Genomic DNA, 25,021 nt, shown 5'->3' on the forward strand with positions numbered 1-25,021 from the left:
AGGGGGCTATCAGGGTCATTTTCGTCCCCTCTGAGGACACAAACTTCCTGAGCACTTGTCCCAGAATCTTGAATGGGGGAAATGCGTATACGTCTACATGAGACCAATCTAGAAGGAAGGCGTCTACTGTAAGAGCTCTGGGGTCTTCTACTACTGAGCAAAAGACTCCCAGTCTTTTTGAGAGGAACGTGGCAAAGAGGTCCACATGAGGAGTCCCCCAAAGAGACCAGAGACTCCGACAAGCTTCTGAGTGGAGGGTCCATTCGGTGTGAAGGACCTGGTTCCTCCTGCTCAGCCTGTCTCCTGCCTTACGTTCCTTACTCCTTGAACAAACCTCGTCAAGAGGGAGATGTTCCTCTGGGATGTCCACAAAAGAAGGTCTCTTTCAAGTTCGTACAGGGCATACGAGTGTCTCTCTCCTTGCTTTCGAATGTAGGCAAGGGCTGTTGTGTTGTCCGCATTCACTTGGACTACCTTGTTCGTCACTAAAGGCTCGAAGCTCTTTAGGGCCAGGTGTACGGCAAACAGTTCTTTGCAATTTATGTGCCAGGAGACCTGAATTGCATTCCAGGTGCCTGACACCTCTCTCTTTCCCAAGGTTGCTCCCCAACCTTTTTCCGATGCGTCGGAATACAATACAAGGCTCGGGTTCTGAGTCTCTAGGGAAGAACCTTTGTTTTCCTTCAGAGGGGGCAACCACCATTCCAAGTGACGTCTCATCATTACTGGAATGGGGAAAACTGTCCGAAAGAAGTCCTGTCTTCATGTTCCACGATCTTCTGAGGAAGAACTGAAGAGGACGGAGATGAAGTCTTCCTAGAGGAAAGAACTGTTCGAGCGAGGAAAGGGTCCCTAAAAGGCTCAACCATTCCCTCGCCGAAGTACGTTTTTTCCCTAAGAATGAGAGAGACTTTCTCTAAGCCTCTCTTTAGTCTCTCTTGAGAAGGAAATACTTGAAAACCCCGAGAATCCATCTGAATCCCCAGATAGACCAAGTTCTGGCTAGGGATCAGTTGGGACTTCTCGAGGTTCACGAGTAATCCTAAGGTCTTGATCAGGTTTAGGGTCAAAGCAAGGTCCTCCAAACACTGTCTCTCTGATTTTGCTCTGATGAGCCAGTCGTCTAGGTACAGAGAGATACTGATACCTTTCAGGTGAAGCCGTCTCGCCACATTTTTCATCAGGCTTGTGAAGACCTGAGGAGCAGTGGAAAGGACGAAACACAAGGCCCTGAATTGGAAGATCCTTCCCCCCATCATGAAATGGAGGTACTTCTTCGACGAAGGATGAATCGGGACGTGAAAATATGGCATCTTGGAGATCCAGAGAACCATCCAATCCCCTTGGCGAAGAGCCGCAAGGACTGACGAAAAAAGTCTCCATGGAGAACTTCTGTTTCTGAACAAATTTGTTCAGAGCGCTGACGTCTAGAACTGGTCTCCAGCCCCCCGAGGCTTTCGCAACCAAGAAAAGGCGATTGTAAAACCCCGGGGAGCTTTGATCCAGCACTAGTTCTATTGCTCTCTTGTCCCACATCTGATCCACCATTCGTATAAGAGTATCTTTCAGCACAGGGTCCTTGTAATTGGCGGACAATTCCCGCGGAGTTGAAGTCAGGGGAGGATTGTCCAGGAAGGGTATGAGGTATCCTTTCTGTAATACAGACATTGACCAAGCGTCTGTATCGATGAGTGTCCAGGCTTCCGCAAATCCCAGGTAGGCCTGGAACTACCTGGTGTTTGACTTTTTCGGTTGTTTGGAGGAACGCAGCTTCACTATCCCCCTTTTAAAGGGACGGAAAGAAGCTCTACCTCTCCTCTCAGTCGCTTTCCTTTTTGAGGGAGCTCTAGAGGGAGGACCTCCTCGAAAGGGCTGCAGAGGCGTATTAGCACCTTTCTTCTCTCCCACCACCACTGGTCTCTTTTTCCTGGACGACTGAAGGAGAAGATCCTGTGTCGCTTTCTCCGTCAGCGAACGGGAAATGCCCCTTACCAACTGCGCAGGGAAAAAAAGTCAGACCTGGGAGCGAATAACAATGCTGCCCTTTGAGAATGAGATACTGCTTTTGTCAGAAAAGCGCTAAAAACAGACCTCTTCTTTAAGAGTCCGGCTCCAAATAAGGAAGAGACTTCCCCTGAGCCGTCCTGTACCGCCTTGTCAATACACGACAAGATCGAGAGGAGTACGTCGGGATCGAGGCCTTCCGAGGCATGGGCCTTCTTGGCCATCACCCCAAGGGACCAATCTAGGAAGTTGAAGACTTCCAAAACATGGAAGAGTCCCTTGAGGAGATGATCCAGCTCCGAAAGACCCCAAGTCACTCGAGCACTATGTAGGCTATGTCTCCTGGATGCATCTACCAGACTGGAAAAGTCAGCTTCAGCCGAAGCTGGGAGAGAGAGACCCATATTCTCCCCAGTCTGGTACCAAATACCTCTCTTGCCCGTAAGTCTAGCGGGAGGCATGCAGAACACAGTTCTAACCAACTCCTTCTTGGTTAGCATCCAGCTATCCAGAGACTGAAGAGCTCTCTTCATTGAAATCGTTGGCCTCATCTTCAAAAAAGACGAAGCCTTTGGCGTCTTGGAGCACGAAAAAAGGGAGCGTGGAGAAGGAGGAGCGGCAGGAGTCAAGGAATCTCCGTATTCCTGAAGAAGAAGAGCTGTCAAAACCTTGTAGTTAGACAGCCCTTCTCTGCCGTGAGTCTCGTCTTCTGAGTCCTCTTCCATGAAAGGATCAGAAGGAGAATTCAACTTCAAGTCTGGGTCTTCCTCCCCAATCTCTCTCTCTGCGGGAGACAAACTCCTAATTGGAGAGGGGCTAAGAGCGTGTACGGAGCCCCTATGAATCAAAGCAGACGTCTCGCGCCTGGTTGGCTCCTCGCGCTTGGCTGGCGCCTCGCGCCTCTCTGGCGCTTCATCCCTGCTTGGATGACGCTTGTCTGGCGCCTCGCGCCTGGCTGAATCCTCGCGCTTGGCTGGCGCCTCGCACTTGGCTAACGCTGCTCGCTTGGCAGACGTCTCACGTCTGGCTAAATCCTCGCGCCTGTTAGGCTGCTCGCGCTTGTCTGGCGCTTCAATCCTATAAGACGCTTCTCGTCTGGAAGAAAACTCGCGCTTGGCTGGCACCTCGCGCTTCATATTTGGCGTACGACTCGCTATCAGGAGACATCTCACACCTAGAAGACGCCTCACGTCCCACAGGAGCCTCACTCCTGGCGGGAAAAGGAAGAAGAGACTTCTTGACAGGAAGCCTCACGTCCTTCCTACGAGGAGGATCCTTCAAAAGAACTCCTACCAAGGCGGATAACTGTTCTTGGACAGCTAAAAGAATCCTCTTGGAAGCCTCTCCAGCGTCCTCTTCAACGGGAGAGGGAGACCTCGAAGGAGTTTTGTCAAAGCCAAGAGACGTCAAAACCCTCTTAGCCTTCTTGATCGAGGAAGGCGCTTCTTCAGAAAAGCGTTCAGGGCTTGAATCAAATACAGGTTCTTTCCAGTGCCTTTTCAGGGGCCTGGAAAGGTCCGAATCCTTCCACCCTCGTTTAGGTGAGGGAGAAGCGGATGAAGAGAAGCACTCTCGGAGGACGCTTTTTCTATAGCGGTCCTGAGCATCTGTCGAGCTACAGAGCCTGCTGAAGGGACGCCTGACGGGGGGAATTCTCCACAACCTCCGTAAGGCTTTCGACTTTTCTTCTCCTCTGGGCTTGGGAGCTTGAAAGAGGTCTGGGCCTGGGAGCGTCGAAGAGACGGTCAGACGCCCCCTCCACAACACTGGGGGCACTCACTTCACTAAATATGTCACTATTACAATCCTTACCTTTCATGGCAGCCATTTTGAATTTCATCCTGTAAAGTGTAGCTTTCAGGTCAGCGATTTCTGAGGCCGAATCTGAATGCATAGCTTGTGAGGGCCCTGATACAGAATTAGAATCATATGCATAGTTTAAAGAAGAGTTAAAATCGTTAATAGGCTCAATAGGCCTTGTACTACCTGCACTCTTAGATGCAGCCCTTCTCACTCTATCCCTTTCTAACTTCTTCAAATAAGAAGTTAGAGTCTTCCATTCCTCAACATTCAACCTCTCACAATCATGACAGGTGTTAGTCAAAGAACAGTCAACCGAAGCCTTCGGTATCCTCACCTTGCAGCCTACATTCACACACACACTCACACAACCACTAGAATCAGGCATTCTTGAAGAAAAATCAAAAGCAAGTCTAAATCCAGTCCACGGTAGCGAATGCCAAAACAACGATCCAGGTACGTCACCAAAAAGTCCAATAAAGATGATCAATTGCCTTGAAAAGCAAATTCCAGTCAGGAGGTAGTAATAACAATGTTGATACCACCGGCGACAGAGAAAATATGATAGAAAACGGGAATGGTTCCTAGTCCTGCCACCCAGGGCAGGCCGGTAGATCACCTGACCTACCTGTAGCGAGTGGCGCGAAATTTGAATTTCTGTCGGGGACAACGGAGTCTTAGCTATGTATATATCTGACAGGTAAGTTGATTGTATGAAATTGAAGGTTGAGGGTCCATTCTGTGGGCAGAACTTGCCCTTTCCTGCTGAGCATGTCTGATCTTACATTCTTCTGTCCCTGCACAAATCTTGTTAAAAGCTCTATGCCATTCTCCTTTGCCCACAGAAGGAGCTCTCTTGCTGTTTCGTACAGGGACAGAGAATGAGTCCCAGATCCCTCCTTGCTTTTTTATGTAAGCCAGGGCCGTGGTGTTGTCTGAATTGACTTCTACTACTCTCCCCGAGACAGAGACCTTGAAGGCTTTCAATCCTAACAGAATGGCCATCAACTCTTTCCTGTTGATGTGCCATTCATTCTGTTCCCCTTCCCTAGAGCCTGAGACCTCCCTGCTCCCCAGTGTTGCTCCCCATCCTGACTCCGAAGCGTCTGAGAACAACACTAGGCTTGGGTTCTTCCTGAGCAGGGAGATTCCTTCCCCTAACTTCAACGGATCCAGCCACCAACTCAGATGTCTCTTGATCTCTGCTGGAATGGGAAAGGAAAAGGAGTCCTCCTGATTCTTCCTGTCCCAGACTCTTGAAAGGAAGTGTTGCAGAGGTCTGAGATGCAACCTTCCCAGGGAGACAAACTGCTCGAGCGAGGAGAAGGTGCCCAGCAAACTCATCCAATCCCTCGCCAAGCACTTCTCTCTCCCCAGGAATTCCTGCACCTTCTCGAGGCACCTGTTCTGCCTTTCTTGGGAGGGAAAAGCCCGAAAAAGAGCCGAGTCCAGAACTATCCCCAAATAAAGAATCGTCTGACTCGGCTCGATCTGGGGCTTCTCCTTGTTGATGATGAGACCCAGCTCCTGGGTCATCAGAAACGTTTTGTGCAAGTCCTCCAGACACCTGTTCTTCGACTGGGACCTTATCAACCAGTCGTCGAAGTATAGGGATAATCTTATCCCCTCTTGATGAAGCCATCCCGCCACGTTTGCCATTACTCTGGTAAAAACTTGAGGGGCCGTGCTGAGGCCGAAACAAAGGGCCTTGAACTGGAAGCACCTGTTTCTGGGACTACAAAAATCTTAGGAACTTCCTTGAAGTCGGGTGGATGGGGATATGAAAGTAAGCGTCCATGCAAGTCCAGAGACACCATCCAGTCCCCTGGACGGACCCGCTGCAGCACCGACTGAGTCGTCTCCATGGTAAACTTGGTCTTTTCTGCAAAGGCGTTCAGTGCGCTGACATCCAGAACGGGTCTCCATCCACCCGAGGCCTTGGGCACTAGAAACAGGCAATTGTAGAACCCTGGGGATTCTAGTTCCAGTACAGGTTCTATCGCTCCCTTCTCCAGCATCTGGTCTACTAGATCCAGGAGTGCCCCTTGTTTCACAGCGTCCGAGTATTGAGCCACTAAGGCTCTCGGTGTTCTTGCAAGTGGCCGCTTTCTCATGAGAGGGATCTTGTACCCCTCCCTGATGACTGATAGGGACCAGGCATCCGATGACTGATAGGGAGCAGACGTCCACCCCTCTTTCCTTCCAGGCCTGCCAAAAGTGTGACAGCCTTGCTCCTACTGCTGTCTGGAGGACTTGTGTCTCATTTCTTAGCACGGGCTCTGAACGTCCTCCTGTTCGCTCTACTGCCCGTCTCCTGCCTTCTTCCTCTGAAGTCCGCCCTAGTTGGAGCTCTACCTCGAAGGGGCTGCAGAACCTTCTTCTCCTCCTTCTTCGAAGCGGACGTATTCCCCGGTAGACCCTTCCTTGCGGAGCGCGTCAGAAAATCTTGTGTAGCCTTCTGCGTTAGAGAATGGGTAATGTCCCTGACCAGGGACTCAGGAAAAAGATGTTCCGAGAGAGGGGCGTATAGGAGTTCTGCCTTCTGTGCGACTGTAATCGCTTTGGTCATGAAGGAGTATAACAGATGTGGCTTGTATGGGTTCTGCTTTCCTGGCCAGAGCACCAAGAGCCCAGTCTAAGAAGCTGAACACCTCGAAAGACCTAAAAATTCCTTTGATGAGGTGGTCTAGCTCCGTCATAGACCACATCACTTTGGCAGAATTGAGGGCATGTCTCCTAGATGAGTCTACTATTCCGGAGAAGTCCCCCTGGGAGGAGGCAGGTACTCCCAGGCTATGAGCCTCTCCAGTCTCATACCACATGCCCGCCTTAGAGGCAAGCCTAGCTGGTGGAAACGAAAACGTGGACTTCACTGCCTGTCTACGTTCTTCAAGCCAGTCATTGATCCTTACTAGAGCCTTCTTTGCCGAAATCGACAGCTTCATCTTAATGAAAGCTGACTGTTTCTTCGATTTCTTCCTGATGAACTGTGACTGAGGAGAACGAGGAGCAGCCGGTTTAAACTCCTCTCCATACCGCTCAGGGAGGGAGCGAGAGAGAACCTTATAATCGGCAGCCGCATTAGCAGGTTTATCTCCGCAATATCCTCTAATTCAAGAATTCCTTCCAACTCCTTAGTCTCCCTTTGAGTTGAAGGAACTAAGTTGGAGGTCTCTTGTGCAACCAAATTATGTTCCATCCGGTGTGCACAAGTATCACTCTCTTCTTGCTGTACACCTGCGTCAGGGGAAAGAAGCCGATCGCCGGATGCGTCCTGGCGTTGAGAACTGGATGCGTCCTGACGTCGGGAGACGAATGCGTCCTGGAGCCGAGAGCTGGCAAGTCTTGGAGTCGAGCACTGATGCGTCCTTGCGACGAGCGCTGGATGCGTCCTGATGTAGGGAGCCGGATGCATGCTCTGCGTCGAGCGAGGCTGGATGCGTCCTGATGTTAGAGAGCTGGATGCATCCTGCGTTGAGGAGCTTGAATGCCTCCTGACGTGAGGGCTGGGAATGCGTTCCTGATTGGCGGAGAGTGGATGGTCCTGATGCCGGAGCGGAGCATCCTGATGCTGAGAGCTGGTTGCGTCCTGACGTCGAGAGCTGGATGTGTCCTGACGTAGAGTTGGATGCGTCCTGACATCGAGAGCTGTATGCGTCCTGTCGTCGAGTGCTGGAACCGTCTTGTCGAGTGCTGGTCTGTCAGGAACGAGAGTTGATGTCTTCACGGCGTGGAGAACTGAATGTGTTGTCGTGTCGAGCAAAGGAATCATTATATCGGCGAGAGGAAGAAAATTCCTTTCGTCTAGAGGATGGAGAGGCGAGGCGACGAGAGCTTGATGTATCGCGGTGCCGAGAGTCGGGAGAAGAACCCTGAATGGTGCCAGGAACTTCGCGGTGCCGAGAGAGGGGTGGTTCCCTTGGCGAAGTGTGACGTCTTCTTCCTCTCATCGCGAGAACGGTGCTGTCTGTAGTCACGAAAGGGAGAGGAACTCCGTTCCTTCTTACCAACTGAAGAAACCTCTGCAGGAGTTTCTTTCCTTGACCTCTTAACTGGTAACTTGTCCTTACGTCTGCCCGACTGGGGGGGAGGGCGGCTAAAAGCTTGCACTAAAGAAACCAGTTGTCTTGCATACGTCATGAAAGATTTCGCATCCGGTGCTGGGTCTTGAAGTTCCGAAGGAGATGGCTGCCGAGCCATGCTGGTAGCAGGAGAAGGATCTCTCGAGAGTTCTCCGTAACCTGAAGGAAGAGGACATCTCTCCTCCCTCCATGCGTCCTGCGGAGAATCATCTGTTCTAGGTCTTGACTTTTTTGCTGCAGAGGCGTTCCAATCATCGTCGGAAGGAAAAGGTTCCGGGCTACTCCAGTTACTCGAAAGGAGAGAGCGAGTACGGGTCTGGTCAGCTTGCTGCATCCACCTTCTCTTGGTCGGCCTCGACTCCTCATACTGCCATCTGCGTCTTGGAGAGGGGCTCGGAGAAGACACTAAACACGTCCGACACGCCTTTTCCCGTGGGCGGCTGCCCATCATGGCCGTTCTTGGCAAGGAGCCTCGGAAGAGACACTAACACTCCGGGACAAACCGCCTCCCGCATCAACTAGGCCATCTGATATCAATAGACCTGGCTTGAAAGAGACGGCTGACCAAGGAATACGTTCCTCCTCACCCCCTTGCGGTCGTCGACGTACCTTCTCCCTTGGTCCTGGGAGCTTGGTAGAGGTCTAGACCTAGGGGCGTGACAGGATCGATCAGTCGCCACCTCCACTGCACTTTCACAAGCACTATCACTAATTTCACCTGCACTCTTACCTTCATCTCAGCCGCCATCCTGACATACTGAGGGTCATCCAAAGTAGCTACAGGTCCTGTAGAAGGAGCAGGGGCTACTACCTCAGGAGAAGGTTCTACTTCTAAAGGAGTTGAGGGGTTATAAGAAAGGTCTAGGCTAACATCACTCACAGACCTAGATTTAGATTTAGAAGCCCTCCTTACTTTATCCAATTCTAATCTACGCACATAGCATTTCATCTCTATCCATTTCTTTTCATCCAAAATCTTGAAAGCGATTGCCAATCCACAGTATACGTCACCAATTATCAGTCGAAAATACAGCGACACAGGGAAGCGAGCGAAAAACCCGACGGCGGACTAGCAACGATGTTGTCAGTCCAACCAGCAGAGATGATCTGAGGAACAGAAAACAGGAATGATTCCAAGTACCACCCTGTAAGGGTTAAGTTAATACCTAACCGAACAAACTACCACTCGGCGGTTGCCGCGAGTTTTGAAAAATCTGCCGGACCGACAGAGGCTATAGCTATATATTTATGCTATATATTTATAACTGCCAGGTAAGTTCTATTCATAAAACAAACTTTTATAAACTACTTAATATCATCTGAACAGTCCAGCATATCCAATTTGCCTTCAGAATCTAACGTTGAGAGGAAAAGGTTCCTCAAGAAACTCTTTGAACTAATGAGACTGTTGACATTATCTCCTCTACATCTACACCTGGGTCAGCTCAGGCTCTGCCGTCCTACTTCTGTCTTGTCCCTCAAAGAATGATTTTTATTCCCCAGACTCATCATCCAGTTAGAATGAGCATCATCATCATCTCCCTCTTGTTGCTCAGCATTGGGATGAGGGATGGAAAATGCTTCCTGCATACAGACAGTAGTTGGGTTCTTTCGAAGTATGACAACCTGCAGACTTTAATGTGACCTGAATGCAATTAGTCTTGCCCAACTCAGAAGTCCACACCATGTCTTGCGTCACCTTCCCACTCATGTCCTCATGAAGGCCAAATCTACCAACTAGAATGTGCCAAGAACTCCCATTATCAAATGGAAAAAATCCCATATCAGTTGTTTCGCCAAGCTAACTGGAATTCCAGGCAGCCTGAGATTTTATGACTAGAGCTGGTATCCATTCATTGGATGCGATATGTCACCTGCATGCCATTAGCTTGCAATTCTTCTCTCTCACACTTTTTTTCTTGTTCCAAATTGTGTCATATGGCTTTAAAGACTCTTGCAACCCCATCACACCAGAATGAAATGTTCTAGCAACACAACTAGTGAAGAGAAAATTGCTCGGCATGACACCTAAACATTACACAGTATTTGAAGCCATCTGGTCTGGAAATTTAATTATCAATCTCTTACAACAGCTGTCAAAATGATATTGTTATGATACAATAAAGTTTTATACATACTTACCTGGCAGATATATACTTAGCTATTTGACTCCGTCGTCCGACAGAAATTCGAATTTCGCGCACACGCTACCTGTAGGTCAGGTGATCTACTTACCCTGCCGCTGGGTGGCAGGACTAGGAACCATCCCCATGTTCTATCATATTTTTTCTATACCGCCTGTCTCCTGAGGGGAGGTAGGGTGGGTATAATTTTGTATATATCTGCCAGGTAAGTATGTATAAAACTTTATTGTATCATAACAATATCATTTTTATACATTTAACTTACCTGTCAGATATATACTTAGCTGATTCACACCATTGGAGGTGGGAAAGAGACAGCTAAATATAGAATCAAACAGGAATCACAACTATCGTTGTAGGTAATAAATAAATAAAACCTTGGTTCCTACCTGTTTAGACTGAAGACTTCATGAATACAATCCAGGAGTCTAGACAGTCTCAAGAGCCTCAGCGAGATATTGATCTATGGCTAAGAGTTCTTGTGTTCTGCCAAAGGGGTTCTTACCCACTTACTTGGTAGATCCTGGAAGGACTACGTCAATGGGTGCTTATCCACTTACTTGACAAGACCTTATACAAGGAGCACAACATCGATCCCGATCACCTCAACCTATCCATGTTAGTTCTAAGATTGCCAGAAGTTATATCCCCTAACCTCTTGCAAACGACCACAAACTCGAAACACAAACATTCGTACAGTAAAGTACAAAAATAAAAATAAAATTTAAAAAAAATGTTTGTACAATCTAGTCAGTAAGACGTCTCTGATTCCCCCCACTGATCCAAGCTCCGGACGTCCGTGCGCCAGCAAGCATACTAATCAGCAGAAAAAACCAACAACTCGTCTCACAAGGTAGATCTATGTACTATCAAAAAAAATTTTTTGAACAAATATGATATTGTTATGTTACAATAAAGTTTCATACATACTTACCTGGCAGATATATACATAGCTAAGACCTCCGTCGTCCCCGACAGAAATTCAAATTTCGCGCCACTCGCTACAGGTAGGTCAGGTGATCTACCGGCCTGCCCTGTGGTCGGAGGACTAGGAACCATCCCCGTTTTCTATCATATTTTCTCTCTTCCACCTGTCTCCTGCGGGGAGGCTGGGTGGGCCTTAATTGTTATATATCTGCCAGGTAAGTATGTATGAAACTTTATTGTAACATAACAATATCATTTTCATACAATCAACTTACCTGTCAGATATATACATAGCTGATTGGCACCCTTCGGTGGAGGGTAAGAGACAGCTACTAAATGGAATAGACAGGTAAACAACATATGTTGTAGGTATAAATAAAACCTTGGTTCCTACCTGATAGGTGGTAGAACTTGGTGGGTGTTTGCCCAGTAGTCTGCATCACCTCAAGAAAACTTTAGCGAGATATGTGATCTATGGCCAAGAGTTCTTGTGGGTCTGCCGATGGGGTCTTACCCACTTACTCAGCAGAGCCTAAAAGGACTTTGTCAATGGGTGCTGATCCACTTATATGACAATACACCTTATGAAGGAGCACACAACCAATCCCGACCACCTGATCCTAACCATGTGTTAGAACTAAGGATTTGTTACGAGTTACCCCCCGAACTCGTAACACAACCGTAACTCAAAAACCACTACGCACACATACATAATTTTTCAAAAAAAAAAAAAATTATACTCTACTAATTGGATATGACGAGAATTCTCTTATGAACAACATAGACGGCCGCCCGTGCGAGCCTGAATCCTCCATTGTTCGAAGAGATTCTCGACCATATCCAAACAGAAGAACAGTATATACATTCTAAGGATTGGTGTCGGCTCCCGTACCCAAGAATCGTATCTGCCGATACGATAGGACCTAGAGAAAAGCACTTCTCATACGTCACACGCACGTCTTTTCAAGTAATGAGATGCAAATACCGAGTTGCATCTCCAATATGTCGTAGCTAATATGTTTTGAAGTGACATATTCTTATAAAACGAGAGAGACGTCGCAACCGCTCGTACTTCATGAGCTTTTACTCTCAGAAGTTGTAATTGTTCGTCCGGACAGACCTTGTGAGCGTCCGTAATGACGTTCCTTACAAAGAACGCTAGAGCGTTCTTTGACATCAGTCTTTGTGGGGTCTTTGACCGCGCACCAAAGACCTTGTCTAGAGCCTCCCAACTGACGTTTCCTCTGAAGATAGAACTTCAGAGCTCTAACAGGGCATAGACCTCTCTGCTTCTCTGCCTACGAGACTAGACATTCCTTTGATTTCGAATGACCTAGGCCAGGGATTCGTGGGATTCTCGTTTTTCGCTAAAAAACAGAGTTTTAAAACGAGCAAATCGCGAGTCTTCCTTGAACCTACTTTATCCTGCAGAGCTTGTAACTCACTAATTCTTTTTGCCGTTGCTAACGATAAAAGAAATAGGCATTTTCTAGTTCGTACGTCTCTAAATGAGGCCTGATGAGGAGGTTCAAATCTATCCGAAGACAGTATTTGAGGACTACGTCCCAAATTCCAGTTCGGAGGTACTGGCTCTTTAGACTTTGACGTCTCAAAAGATCTTATGAGACGTGGAGATCTTTGTTATTTGCCAGATCTAACCTCTGTTCCTGAATACAGCCGAGAGCATACTCCTGTATCCCTTTATTGTGGATACGGCTAGATGCGATTTTACTCTCAGGAATAGCAAGAAATCAGCAATTTCCGCTATAGAGGTAGAGGAGGAGGGACAACTTCTTGGCTCTACACCACCTTCTAAAGACCTCCACTTCGACTGGTATACTTTCGAAGTGGAGGTTCTGCGAGCTCTCGCGATCGCGCTTGCCACTTCGCGAGAAAAGCCTCTCGCTCTGACAAGTCTTTCGATAGTCGAAAGGCAGTCAGAGCGAGAGCGGGGAGGTTTTGATGGTACCTCTTGAAGTGTGGTTGTTTGAGAAGATCCGTCCTTCCTGGTAGGGATCTTGGAAAGTCTACGATCCACTCTACCACCTCCGTGAACCATTCCTGGGCCGGCCAAAAGGGGGCTATTAAAGTCATCCTCGTCTCTTTTGACGCCACAAACTTTTTCAATACTAACCCCAGGATTTTGAATGGGGGAAAAGCGTACACGTCCACTCGAGACCAGTTTAGCAGGAAGGCGTCTACCATAATTGCTCTTGGGTCTTCCACGACCGAGCAAAACACTGGGAGCCTTTTTGAAATGTATGTTGCGAATAGATCCACGTGAGGAGTTCCCCACAGAGACCAGAGATCGCGACATACTTCCTCGTGCAGAGTCCATTCTGTATGAAGGACCTGGTTCCTCCTGCTGAGCCTGTCCGCCCTCACATTCCTTACTCCCTGTACGAACCATTGTCAGCAGGGAGAGTTCCTGTGAGACGTCCAAAGTAATAGGTCCCTCGTGAGTTCGTAAAGGAACGAGGAGGAGTGAGTCCTCCCTGTTTCCGAATGTAGGCAAGTGCGGTGGTGTTGTCCACGTTTACTTGTACTACCTGTCTCTCACCAGAGGTTCTAGGCTCTTCAAAGCCATGTGAACGGCGAAGAGCTCTTTGCAATTTATGTGCCAGGACACCTGTGCTGGTTCCCAGGTGCCTGACACTTCCTCCGAGCCTAATGTCGCTCCCCAACCCGTCTCCGACGCGTCGGAGAACAACACTAGGTCTGGGTTCTTTGATCTTAGAGAGACCCCTTTGTTCTCTTCCAGAGGCAGCAACCACCACTGTAGGTGTGCCTTTACCTCCACTGGAATGGGGAAAACGTCCGACAGTTGTCCGTTTTCCAGCTCCAAGACTTCTTGAGGAAGAATTGAAGTGGACGGATATGAAGTCTTCCGAGAGGAAGAATTGTTACAGCGAGGAAAGCGTCCCCAGAAGGCTCAACCATTCCCTCACTGACGTTTGCTGTTTCTCTAAGAAGAGAGAGATTATCCTCAAACCTTTTTCGGTTCTCTCTTGCGAAGGAAAACTCGAAAACCCCGAGAATCCATCCGAATCCCCAGATAGACTAGGTCTTGTCTGGGGGTCATCTGAGACTTCTCGAGGTTCACAAGCAACCCAAAGCCTTGGTCAAATCTAGAGTTAACTTTAGGTCCTCCAAACACTGTCTCTCCGATCTGGCCCTGATGAGCCAGTCGTCTAGGTACATCGAGACATTCACTCCTTTGAGATGAAGAAATCTCGCCACATTCCTCATCAGGCTTGTGAAGACCTGAGGAGCTGGTGGACAGGCCGAAACACAAGGCTCTGAACTGAAAGATCCTTCCCCCCGTCATGAAACGGAGGTACTTCTTCGATGAAGGGTGGATCGGGACGTGGAAAGTAGGCGTCTTGGAGATCTAGAGACACCATCCAATCTCCTTGTCGTAATGACGCTAGGACTGAAGCAGAAGTCTCCATGGAGAACTTCTCCTTCTGAACAAATTTGTTCAGAGCGCTGACGTCTAGTACTGGTCTCCAGCCTCCCGAGGCTTTTCGCCACTAGAAAAAAGGCGATTGTAAAACCCCGGGAGTTTTGATCCAGTACTAGTTCTACTGCACTCTTGTCAATTTGTTCCACCATTGATCGAAGAGTATCCCTCAGCACAGGATCCTTGTACTTGGCTGATAGTTCCCTTGGTATAGACGTTAGGGGCGGAGTATTCAGGAAAGGGATACGATATCCCTTCCTTAGATCTTTAGTGAAGACGCGTCTGCGTCTATCAGTGTCCAGGCTTCCACGAATTCCAGGAGCCTGGCACCTACTGGTGTTTGGAGGAGAAATGTTTCATTTGCCCTTTTTAAAGGGACGAAAGGCGGACCGGGACCTCTTCTCTCTGGAGCCTTCCTTCTTGCGGGAGGTCTGGAGATCGGACCACCTCGAAAGGGCTGCCTAGAAGTGCTAGGTTCTTTCTTGTCCGACACTAAAGCAGGTTTCTTCTTCCTAGCTGACTGCGTCAGAAGATCCGTGTCGCCTTCTCAGTTAAAGAGTGAGCTACGTCCTTCACTAACTTAGAAGGAAACAAATAGTCCGAAAGAGGAGCATATAGCGAGCTTGCCCTCTGCGCATGCGAGACTGCCTTTGTTAAGAAGGCGCCATACACTGTCCTTTTCTTCAAAAGACCTGCTCCAAATAATGCAGAGACTTCCAAAGATCCATCCTGTACTGCTTTGTCGATGCACGACAAAATGCATAACAGGGCTTCAGGTTCGATTCCCTGCGAATCGTGAGCTTTCTTGGACATCACCCCAAGGGACCAATCTAAGAAGTTGAATACTTCCAATACATGGAAAAGTCCCCCTTGAGGAGATGATCCGAGTTCCGAAATACTCCAAGTTATGCGGGCAGAATAAGACTAGGACGCCTTGAAGCGTCAACTAACGTTGAAAAGTCTGCCTCTGTAGTAGAAGGGAGAGCGATACCCATATCCTCCCCCCGTCTTGTACCATATGCTCTTTTCCCAGCTAAAAACCTGCTGGAGGCATGCAAAATACTGTCCTGGTTAAGTCTTTCTTTCGACTTCATCCAGGCGTCTAAGGCGTGTAAAGCCCGCTTCATCGAGATGGTGGGCTTCATCTTCAGAAAAGACGAAGTCTTCTTCGCCTTCGCACTCGAAAAGAGCGCGCGGAGAAGGAGGAGCAGCCGGAGTCAACTCGTCTCCGTATTCCTCCAGAAGCATGGTTGTCAACACCTTATAGTTGGACAAGCCCTCTCTTCCAAGATCGTCATCCTCCGAGTTTCGTTCGAACTCGTGATAATCCTGAGTTTCTGTTCTCCTTTCAGAATGTTCCTCTTCTGGGGGAGACAAACTCCTGATCGGAGAGGGGCTAAGGGAATGAAAGTCTTTCCTTTTCCCATTCTGATCGACTTGGAAGCCGTCACAACCTGCGGCTTCTCTCGCGCTTTAGAAGACGTCATGTATGACGCTTCCCGCTCTCCGAGCGTCATGTATGACGTCTCTTGTTGACGTTTAGAAGACGCTTCGCGTCCGGAAGACGCTTCGCTTTCTAAGGGCTTCCTACTCGGCGTCACAATCTTGGACGGAGCGTCACGTCTAAGATCCTCTTGATTTGACGCTTCACTTCTAAAAAGACGTCTTCCGAGCAGGTGCGAGAGGACGAGACTTCTTAATAGGAAGCGTCACGTCCTTCCGACGGGCGCTAAAACTCCCACAAGAGATGATAGTTGTTCTTGCACCGCCATAATGATCTTCCTTGACGCTTCTCCTACGTCTAGCGCCTGACGCCCTTCGTCATCACTCGGGGAGAAGCATGATGGGGTACTTCCTCATAAGCGTCAGGTTGGGACGTTGACGCCACCTTCGCCTTCTTTAATAGCAGACGGGCGTCATCCCGAGAAGCGCTCTGGGCTAGAAATCAATTGTCTTGCTTCATATGACGCTTCAGCGGTCTCGATAAGGTCGACTCCTTCCACCCTCGTTTAGGTGAGGGAGAGGGAGAGGACGAGAAACACTCGCGAAGGACGCTTTTCCTGTAGCGCCCTTGAGCTGGCTGCCATGAAAGCAAAGCTAGCTGAAGGGACGTCTGACCGTTGGGGATTCCCCACGACCTCCTTAAAGAAGGCTTTCGACTTTCTTCCTCTGGGCATGTGAGCTTGGAAGAGGTCTAGGCATGGGAGCGCCGCAGGGACGATCAAACGCCCCCTCCACAACACTGATAGGGCTCACTTCACTAAAATTTTCACTATCACTAGCCTTACCTTTCGAGTCCGCCATCTTGGACTTCATGTCTCGAATCGTCGCTTTCAGATTGGCGATTTCCGATGCCGAATCCGAAAAGACACTCTGAGAATGAGATTTTATAGGGCGATTCTCCAGAAGTAGGGTAGAATTATTTAAAGGCTCAATAGGCCTTGAATTCACACCTTTCAGTCTTCTAACTCTACCCTCTCTAACTTCTTCAAATAAGAAGTCAAAGTCTTCATTCTTCTGCATTCAAACTCTCGCATTCCTTACAAGTGTTAGTAGCAGAACACTGCACCCCCCTACATTTACGGCATACGTGTGAGGGATCAACCGAAGCTTTCGGTATCCTCACCCTGCAGCCTACATTCACACATTCTCACACTCACATTAGAATCAGACATCCTGAGAAAAATCCAAAAGAGTTATTAAAACCAAAAAACAGTCCACAGTAGCGAATGCCAAAACCACGATCCAAATACGTCACCAAAAGTCGAAAAAAAACTTGATCAAATGTTGAAAAAAGAATCCAAGTCAGGAGGTAATAACAACAATGTTGATACCACCGGCGACAGAGAAAATATGATAGAAAACGGGGATGGTTCCTAGTCCTGCCACCCAGGTGGGCAGGCCGGTAGATCACCTGACCTACCTGTAGCGAGTGGCGCGAATTTGAATTTCTGTCGGGGACGACGGAGTCTTAGCTATGTATATATCTGACAGGTAAGTTGATTGTATGAAAACAAATTTTTCTAAGGATCGTTATGTGCTCCCAGCCCCAGCACTGTATCGGCTGATACAAAAGGACCCAGAGAGAAACACTTTTCATATGTTACTTTAACGTCCTTGAGATAGTGCGATGCGAACACTGAATTACACCTCCAGTAAGTCGCATCCACAATGTCTTTTAAAGACATGTTCTTCTGAAATGCTAATGAAGTGGCTACCGCTCTAACCTCATGAGTCCTTCACTCGGAGAGTCCTGAAAGAGTCTTCAGTGCAGTCATTATGAGCATCCGTAATAATGCTCCTCACAAAGAATGCTAATGCATTTTTTGACATGGGTCTACTAGGATCCCTAACTGCGCACCACAGGCTTTGTTTACATCCGTTTAGTTCATTCTTCTTCTTTAAATAGAACTTCAAAGCTCTAACCGGACATAAAGATCTTTCTAATTCCTCTCCTACTAGATTTGAAAGTCCTTTAACTTCAAAACTCTTTGGCCAGGGTTTAGAGGGGTTCTTCCGTTCTTGGCCAGAAACAGAGTCTGGAAAGAACAAATTGCCGCATCACTCTTAAATCCTACTCGAGAATCTAGAGCGTGTATTTCACTAATTCTCTTCGCAGTCGCTAACGACAACAAGAAAATACATTTTCTCGTTAGATCTCTAAACGACGCGTTGAGAGGAGGTTCAAATCTACTAGATGATAGAAATCTCAAAACTACATCTAGGTTCCAGTTCGGAGTGCGAGGAGAAAAGGTTTTTGAGGTTTCAAAAGATCTAATAAGATCGTGGAGGTCTTTATCTTCTGCAATTCTCAAACCTCTGTTTCGAAATACGGCCGAAAGCATACTTCGATAACCTTTAATGGTAGAGAAACTGATAATTTTTGATTCTTCCCAAAGGAAAATCAAGAAATCAGCTATGTTGGTCACAGAGGTATCGGAAGAGGACAGTTTATTCTTCTTACACCATCTTCTAAATACATCCCATTTTGATTGGTAGACCCGAATAGTTGAAGATCTCCGGGCTCTAGCAATTGCTTTTGAAGCTTTGCTTGAAAAGCCTCTCGCTCTGACAAGTCTTTCGATAGTCGAAAGGCAGTCAGAGCGAGAGCGGGGAGGTTTTGTTTTGATGGTACCTCTCGAAATGGGGTGTTTGAGAAGATCTCTCCTGTGTGGAAGAGATCTTGGGAAGTCCACTGCCCATTCCTGTACCTCTGTGAACCAATCTTGAGACGGCCAAAAGGGAGCGATGAGTATTAGTCTCGTCCCTCTTGATGCCGCAAACTTTCTTAACACCACTCCTAACATTTTGAAGGGGGGAAAGGCGTAGGCATCTAGGCCTGACCAGTCCAGTAGCATGGCGTCCACCGCTATCGCTCTCGGGTCTTCCACTAAGGAGCAAAAGTTCTCTATCCTTCTGGATAGGTAGGTGGCGAATAGGTCTATATGTGGACTGCCCCACAGGGACCACAGAGCTTGACACACCTGAATGTGAAGGGTCCATTCTGTGGGGAGAACTTGGTTTAACTGCTTAGCCTGTCTGCTTGATGTTCTTTTCTCTCCTTTCACGAATCTTGTGAGAAGAGTCACTTTTTCTTTTGCCCAATACAACAGCTCTTTTGTTATATGGAACAGAGAAAGAGAGTGAGTTCCCCCTTGTTTCTTGATATAGGCCAACGCTGTGGTGTTGTCCGAGTTGACCTGTACCACTTGACCTAACACCTGTGTCTCGAAGGCTTTTAGAGCTAGAAGAACGGCATACAGTTCTTTGGAGTTTATATGCCAGTCTAGCTGATCCTTCCTCCATTGGCCTGATATTTCTTTTGTCCCTAGAGTCGCTCCCCATCCCTTCTCTGAAGCGTCTGAGAACAAGATTAGGTTTGGGTTCCGACTTCTAGAGACATCTTGGGTTCCGAACTTCCTAGAGACAAGCCCTCGTTCTTTTCTAAGGGAAAAATCCACCACTTTCAGATGATTCTTTACTTCCAGAGGAATACTGAAAGTGTCCGAAAGCTGTCCGTTCTTCCAACTCCAAATTCTTCTTAAGAAGAATTGAAGAGGGCGAAGGTGGAGTCTTCCTAGCGAAATGAACTGTTCTAGTGAGGAAAGGGTTCCCAGAAGACTTAACCACTCCCTCACTGAACTCCGTTCTTTCTCTAGGAAGCTCGAGATTTTTTGTAATCCCCGAGCAATCCTTTCCTTGGACGGAAAAGCCCGAAAACCCCGAGAATCCATCCGAATCCCCAAATAGACTAAGTTCTGACTGGGATCATCTGCGATTTCTCGAGGTTCACGAGTAATCCTAACGTCTTTGCTAGGTTCAAAGTAGACTGTAGTCCTCCAAACACCGTTTCTCTGACTGGCCCGGATTAGCCAATCGTCGAGATACATTGAGATGTGTATCCCTTCTAAATGAAGCCATTTGGGCCACGTTCCGCATCAGATACGTAAATACCTGAGGGGCGGTCGATAGGCCGAAGCACAAGGCCCTGAATTGGAAGATTTGTCCTTGAACAACAAATCTTAGATATTTTCTTGACGATGGGTGAATCGGAACATGAAAGTAAGCATCCTGAAGGTCCAGGGATACCATCCAATCTCCCTGACGTAGGGAAGACAGAACTGAAGCTGAAGTCTCCATGGAGAACTTCTTTTTCTCCACGTACCTGTTCAGGACGCTTACATCTAGGACGGGTCTCCATCCCCCCGAAGCCTTTGGAACCAAGAAAAGGCGGTTGTAAAACCCCGGGGAGAAAGGATCTTGCACTAGCTCTATTGCATTCTTGTCCCTCATCGACACCACCGTCTGAAGTAGTCTCTCGTTCAGTCCAGGGTCCTTGTAACTCGTCGACAATTCCTTTGGAGATGTTGCCAAAGGAGGTCTGTCTACGAAGGGAATGATGTACCCCTTCTGTAGGACAGACAGAGTCCAGGGATCTGCTTCTCTTACGGACCAGGCATCCAGAAAGTATTGAAGTCTGGCCCCTACCTGTGCTTGGAGGACATGGCTGCTATTTGCTCTTTTTAAAAGAGCGGAAGGAAGACCTCCCTCGCTTGTCGAAGGGTCTTCTCTCCGAAGTTGATCGAGGTTGAAGGGGCTCCACGAAAGGGCACCACTGGAGTCCGAGCCACCTTCTTCTGAGTCTTAACTGCAGGTCTACTTTTCTTTGTAGATTGTACAAGAAGGTCCTGCGTAGCCTTTTCCGACAAGGATCTCGCAACATCCTTCACTAAAGATGAAGGAAACAGATGTTTCTGACCGAGGTGCGAATAATAGAGCGGACCTCTGAGAAGGGGAAACTCCTTTCGCAGAAAGGAAACTGTAAAGAGATCTTTTCTTTAACATTCCAGATCCAAAAAGAGCCGCTAACTCACCAGAACCATCTTGCACAGCCTTATCCATGCAAGATAGGACACTGTGCAAAGTTTCTTAATCTAGAAAATCTGGCTCACTCGTCTTCTTAGCCAGCACCCCAAGAGACCAATCCAAGAAGTTGAACACCTCTAAGACGTGAAAAATTCCCTTAAGGTGCTGATCTAATTCCGACATACTCCATGACGCCTTTGCTGAATTGAGAGACTGTCTTCTCACAGACTCTACAAGACTCGAGAAATCTGAATCTGCCGACGAAGGGAGCATCAATCCCATCGCCTCTTCTGTCTTATACCAAATGCCTCTTTTCCCCGTCAGTTTGGAGGGAGGAGAGCAATAAACCGTTCTCAAAGTTTCCTTTTTAGATAAAAGCCACGAATCTAAAGACTGGAGGGCTTTCTTCATTGAGATCGCCGGTTTCATCTTTAAGAAAGCCGAGGATTTCGGGGTTTTTGTGCTCGAAAACAGAGATCTCGGCAAAGGAGGAGCTGCAGGACTAAGAGAATCCGCAAACTCCTCTAGAAGTAACGAGGCTAAAACTTTATAATTGGAAAGTCCCTCGTTAGTTGAAACTTCTTCCTCAGAAATCTCTTCTAGTTCCAGGTTAGAAGGAGATCGCTCTTTCCTGACCGATTCTCTATCAGGAGAAGCCGCTCCCGTGGAGGCGTCCTGCTTCTTGCTGGCGGTCAACCGCTTAGGAGCGTCCTCGCGCTTGCCTGACGACTCTCTCCTGAGAGGTGTCCTGCTTCTTGTTGACGTCTCGCGCCTCGAAGCGTCCCTGGCTCTTGCCTCGCGCCTCGCTCCTGGGAGGCGTCATGCTTCTGGCTGGCGTCAACCGCTTTGGAGCGTCCTGACGCTTGCCTGACGACTCTCTCCTGAGAGGTGTCCTGCTTTTTGTAGACGTCTCGCGCCTCGTAGCGTCCTGGCTCTTGCCTGGAGCCTCGCTCCTGGAGGCCGTCCTGCTTCTGGTTGACGTGACGCGCCTATCTTGACGCTCGCGCCTGGCTGACGTTTCACGTCTCGCTAACTCGACGCTCTTGTCTGGCGTCTCGTGCCTGCGTTTGACAGGAGAACGGATCCTGCTCGGCCTATGCAAGGCTGATGAATCCGATTCCAAATCAGAGGAAGACAAAATACTATGGCGAGTCTGAACCCTCGATAGCCTAGACTTCTAATAGGCAGGAAAATCGTCTTTCCTTCTGGGAGGGTCTTTATACAGAACTCCCACAAGAGAAGTGATGGAATCCTGCATAGTGCGAAGGATTCTTTTAGTCTCTTCATTATTGTCTACCCTCGGTTGTTTAATTACTGGAAGGTCCTCCTCTTGAAAACGCTCAGGACTAGAAGTAATCTGGGTTCATCCAAACGTCTTTAAGGGGGCGAGAAAGATCCGCCGATCTCCACCCTCTTTTAGGTGAGGAATTCTCCGAGGAGGAGAAACACTCACGCAGAACGCTTTTTCTGTAACGTTCTCTGGCATTCTGTGGCGATACAGAAAATGCCGAAGGGACGTCTGACTGTTGGGGATCCTCCACAACCTCCTTACGGCTTTCGACATTCCTTCTCCTCTGGGCTTGGGAGCTTGAAAGAGGTCTAGGCCTGGGAGCGTTGTGAAGACAATCAGACGCCCCCTCCACTGCACTGGGGACACTTATATCACTATCCACAGCACTATAATCACACTGCTTACCTTCATAGGCCGCCATTTTGGTTTCCATTTTCCGAAGGGGCGGCTTTAAGATTCGCTATCTCAGATGCCGAATCTGTGTGTTCTAATAAAGGAGCAGGTACATTAGAATGGGGCGAGTAAAAGGAGAAGAGGGTATAATATTACTAATAACCCCGCTAGAACTAGATAAAGGTTTGGAAGAAGACCTCCTCACCCTGTTTCTTTCTAACTTCTTCACGTATGAGGTTAGAGATTTCCATTCTTCCTCACTCAAATCCTTGCATTCATTACAAGTATTACCAAAAGACATTCATACATCCTGCATTTCCTGCAAATAGTATGAGGATCAATCGATGCCTTCGGCATCCTAACTTTACAACCCACATTCACACACATTCTCACCACATTTCCAGAATCAGACATCATGTTGAACAATCCAAATCAAATTCCAAAAATGGTCCACAATCGCGTATGCCAGTACAATCAATGCAAATACGTCACCGAGAAGTCCAAACGAAGATCAATTGCGATGCAAAATACGAATCCAGCCGGAGATACCCACAACGATGTTGCCAGTATGGCCGACAGAAAAAATATGATAGAACATGGGGATGGTTCCTAGTCCTGCCACCCAGCGGCAGGTAAGTAGATCACCTGACCTACAGGTAGCGTGTGCGCGAAATTCGAATTTCTGTCGGACGACGGAGTCAAATAGCTAAGTATATATCTGACAGGTAAGTTAAATGTATAAAAATTCAGGTGTACTGTTCACAAGTCATGAAACCTTGGTCTCCTCGGCTCTAACTATACTTAGCTACTACCCCGAAGTTTGGGAGATCCCCCATCCCCTAATATAGAAATTGGAACCTCAAATCACCTCAAAATCGACAATACAATTGTCCATATAGGCATGACCAAACAAACAGACTTATACATGGCAACAATTAGTATCTTGGTAGGAACACATACCTTGCCCACTTTTTACTCTTCAATTCAAAATGTATGAGACTGATGACTACCAAATCACATATACTGACACTATAACAATTGAGAAATGACAACCAACATATGCTGGCTTTATTCAAAGTTGACACTGAAAAAAGGAGAATTTGGAAAAAGCTTGGTTGACATTCATGATGAGGAGCTTAAAAAAGTTGTGTACTAATATGTCTCCATCTTGGGATGGGGATATAAATACTCATGACTTTCATTCTTTAGTCTGATGGAATGACATATAGATGGTTAACAAACCCACTTCAGCACTGCAGAATAAAAAAGAAGATATGAGAAGCATATTCCATGAATGCAAGATAAATAGACAGAATGAGCACAGAAGTACTTATTTCAGTCCTGAGTGCAGGGTTCCTCCCACAGAGCAATACCTCCTGCTGATCACACCTTTCTGGGGAGGATGAATTATGTTATATTGTGACGAGAAACTCCTGGATAGGTGCACAGTTCAAGTTCGTACAACAATATCAAGAATGGAACTCAATGCCATCTCTCTAGACAAAAAAAAGATGACATAATACCACATTGCCTACACATATCTCAAAGGCTGAAGGTAGGAAAAACAGCGGAAATGGAAACAGTAGGACATTGAGAAATAGAAAGACACATCAAATCAAGATTACACAACAAACCAGATAGTAGCTGTCAGCTGGTAACTGTCATGCCAACAATAACTGGTACAAAACAACCCTAAATTAAGTAATGGATGTAGTACCAGTAAAACATCCTTCTGTCTCAAAGTAACAACAAATCCATGAATAAAGTAATATAAAGTATGTACAGTACAAACAGATGAAAACAAAAGATAATAAAAACAAGAGTAATGTCAAAAAAACTCCAAATGAGTCTGGCACTTGAAGACATTGAAACTCTTAACTTGGAAGCATCCATCACTCTCAGTGATGGTCGGACAGAAACCTCATACAAATTCTGCACAGGACTGAAAAATAACCACTTGGTAGACAGAATGTGGTACATAGTATACAATATAAATTAATCAGAATGCTAAATTATTTCATGTTACTCTTGAGGAGATTCAGTGTCCAGTTACCCACATAATGACAACAGAGGCAAACATCAACAATATACCCTGGAAGTAATTCTTGGTTAACAAAAGAAACAGTGATTGCAGACATTACCTGGTTATCACTCAAGCATGCTGAAACTGCCTCTCTGTGGGGAGACTGAGCTTATTACGTGGGCTCTGCCGAACATTGGACCTAGTTTTGCAACCTTGGCTGGCCACCCCTGCAAAAGTTCACACATCTGATAAAAACTAATTTCTTTTGGTAAAAATCTAGAGCAATCTATTGACTCATGATACCAGTAGGCCTAACCTGCTACTTCCTCAAAGCAATGGTAACTATACCCAAAACCTCACATCTGACACATGATGATGACACTTCACTGGCCTAATCTGAGATTAAGTCAAATTATCCTCCTCCTCCCATTTTGTATTTTGTTATGCTAATCCTCCTACAGACATAGAAATGTGAATAGTTTCATGGTTGCTAATCCATGGAGATATTTGAAACAATGGGAAATATAA

The 25,021-nt window shown here is 47.3% G+C and overlaps 1 long non-coding RNA gene across 1 annotated transcript in view; it reads right to left on the reverse strand.

Moving 5' to 3' along the window:
- The window catches only part of LOC135198638 (uncharacterized), a 124,256-nt gene extending 99,533 nt beyond the window's left edge, over positions 1-24,723 (reverse strand). Inside the window, exon 1 of the long non-coding RNA XR_010310851.1 lies at positions 24,612-24,723. This is a non-coding gene — a long non-coding RNA (uncharacterized LOC135198638). The remainder of the gene's footprint in view (positions 1-24,611) is intronic.
- Between the last annotated feature and the right edge of the window lie 298 nt (positions 24,724-25,021).

The sequence above is a fragment of the Macrobrachium nipponense genome, chromosome 22 (genome assembly GCF_015104395.2).
Source record: "Macrobrachium nipponense isolate FS-2020 chromosome 22, ASM1510439v2, whole genome shotgun sequence".
Lineage (NCBI taxonomy): Eukaryota > Metazoa > Arthropoda > Malacostraca > Decapoda > Palaemonidae > Macrobrachium > Macrobrachium nipponense.